This window comes from Nannospalax galili, unplaced genomic scaffold, assembly GCF_000622305.1.
Source record: "Nannospalax galili isolate Female #2095 unplaced genomic scaffold, S.galili_v1.0 scaffold1045, whole genome shotgun sequence".
Classification (NCBI taxonomy): domain Eukaryota; kingdom Metazoa; phylum Chordata; class Mammalia; order Rodentia; family Spalacidae; genus Nannospalax; species Nannospalax galili.
This window is the reverse complement of record NW_008353343.1, coordinates 274,955-277,955: the sequence shown is the minus strand read 5'-3', so window position 1 is coordinate 277,955 and position 3,001 is coordinate 274,955.

Sequence of the window (3,001 nt, the reverse complement as noted above, 5' to 3'; positions counted from 1 at the left end):
AGAGAAGCTTTATGACCCAATTTCTAGACTGATCCCTAAAGTTACGACTTCTCAATTTTCTTGACACAGTGAGGACTATTACTCTATTAGACTTCTTTGTGTGATAAACTGATGACTCATTTTATCTCTCATAGATGGGAATAAATTAAAATCCAGGTAGTTTTACAAATAGAACATACTATGGAAAGACCCCATCCCATGTCTGCCATACACCCTTAGATCAACCATCTGGAGGGCATTCCCAATTATCAACTCTTTATATAATCCTTAGCCAGTAAGAAGTTTTTAGATCGGCCATAACCATTATCCCCTAAGAACAGATAGGCACTCCTCTCTGGAGTAGGGAATGAGACATGAGTTATCACCCTTCAGGAAGTGAGGGAAGAACCCATAGAGGGTCATGGGCTAGTTATATAGTTCTAAACAAAGAAAAGAAAACAATTCAATCAATAACCTAGAAAATTAAGAAAATAAGGTGAGAGCAAATGAATAAGGATTGCTATGGCATGTGACTACTTTCCTGATTGGACAAGAAGTCCATAATAACTTCTCCAGTTGTCCTGAGGGAACATATGTAGGCTGTGTGGAGTCCCAAATGATTATACTAGTGATATGTGAAGAAGAAAAAGGAAAAGAAGAAGAAGAAGAAGAAGAAGAAGAAGAAGAAGAAGAAGAAGAAGAAGAAGAAGAAGAAGAAGAAGAAGAAGAGGAGGAGGAGGAGGAAGAGGAGGAGGAGGAGGAGGAGGTAGACAGTGGAGGGGGAGGAGAAGAAAAGGAAGAAGAAGAAGAAGAAGAAGAAGAAGAAGAAGAAGAAGAAGAAGAAGAAGAAGAAGTAAAAGAACAAGGAGAGGAGGAGGAAGACGAGGAGACTAACAACAGGAACAAGAACAAGAAGAAACAGCAGCTCAATAAAGCTTATATCAGTCCCCGTCAAACATCTACCATATGATACACAAAGTCCACTTGTCAGGGCAACATGATGATCTTCATCTTGGAAACCCTCCCACTCTGAGGCTTTCTCATGTTTTTTTAATATTAACTTTGCTTACTCATTGTCTGTATTTCCTTATTTTTCTTTAGTGTGAGACAAGAAACTCAGAAGCTACTGGATTGGTGTGGCTTTGATGACTCCTGATATTCTGAAGTTAAGTCATGAAGAATGGAGAAAAGCTCTACCATTCCCAAAGAAACCACTTTGTTTTCACTGGAATCACCTGGAATTTAAGCTATGAAATAGAGATGACTTCATGCTTCTTGTGGGCTTAAGAGTTAATTTCTTCCTATTTGCTTGTATGGATATACCAGGTTATTCATCAGTTCACCTTATACAGAACATTTTTCCTATGGTGAGGATTTTTAAAGATATTTTTATTGACTTTTTTTGCACTTCATATAATAGATCTTAATTAAATTTAGATTACCACTTCATCCAAGCTCTCTCATAGCTACCTTCCACCAGATTTCATGAATTCTGTCATATATGTTAAGTCCTAGCAGGTCAACCATTTGTACCCAGATGTTGCTTCCACACCCCACAGTAATCAGTTGCCAATAGTTCATTGATTAGGGTTGGGGCATGTGGCCCATTTATCCAGTTTTATACTTGATCTTTGTCTGATTCAGTCAGCATGGGTCTTGTGCCTACTGTCACCATTGTTGCAAGTTCATATGAGCAAATTCTCAGAGGCCTGAAAGCCTTTCCTTATTTCCATGCACAACCCCTGGTTCTTAAAATCTTTCATTCCCCCCTTCTACAATTGCTTCTGAGCCATGGGTAAGTGAGGTTTAATATAGGCGTCCTATCCAGGGTCATGCACTCTGTAGTCTCTTATTCTCTTATCCAAGTTCTCTTGGGGTCTCTTGCACTATCAGACAAACCACATAACATATTTTTACATGAATTTATTATAGTTTATATCTGGGGGGAGAGAATGGAGAAACTTACAAAGAAATGAACACAAAACACCCAGCGCCCAGCTCTGCATGGCTCAGCCCACCATTCCAGATTGCTTCTGAAGCCACCCACAGTCTCCTTTTGCACATGCATCTTGGCCCACAGCCTCGTCCCAGCTTGGTAAATGCCCCCTCTTGCATCCACACAGGTGAGACACCAGGGCCATCTTTCTCTCCATGCCTGACACTGTGCATGTTCCCCACTTCTGTCCCAAGATGGTGCCCAGAAGCCCCTCTAGGGTCAATTCTCCATGCCTGGCCATGCCCCTTGAAGGAATCAGGCCTCTGGTACACTCCACCCCTTTCCTCCATTCTTATAATCATTCTGCCAATCTTGTGCTAAGGTTCTTGACTCTTGGAGGGAGTGACAGATGTAGGGCAATCTCTCTTGTATCATGGCAAGTGTTGGCCAAGTTCTGGGCCCCTTGCGTTATCAGGCAAACCGTATAACATATCTTTATGTAAATTAATTATCACCATGGGGGGTAGAGGGTAGTGACTTACAAAGAAACCAACACCCAATGCCTAGCTCTGCACCACCCAGCTCTGTGCCATGGCTCAGAATCCCCCATTCCAGATCCCTTCCACAGCCCGCCCATAGGCACTGCTACCTTTCACCCATGCCTCAGGGACCAAAAGACTCGCCCCAGGTCTGGAGGTACCAGGCCATTCTGTTCTTGAGCATGCCTGGCCACTGTGCCCCCTTCCATTCACAGCTCCCATTCAAGATGGTGCCATAAAGCCCCTCCTTCTGCAGCTAACTCTCCACAGTCCATTCCCCACAGCAGGCCCCTCCTCTTGGAGGAAACAGGCAGCTTGGGACACAGTCCACCCCTTTCCTGCACTCTTATAATCTTTCCACCAATCTTCTACTAAGGTCCCTATGCCTTGGAGGGGGTGACATATGTAGCATGATCTCTCTTGTATCATGGCAAGATAGTGACTTCTTAGGTCTTCTCATTATTCATTGTTAAGCCGTTAAGCTTCCTCATGCACCAGAGGGCCAGGAACACAAAAGGTCTAGCTCAGTGGTGTTTCTTTTAATATA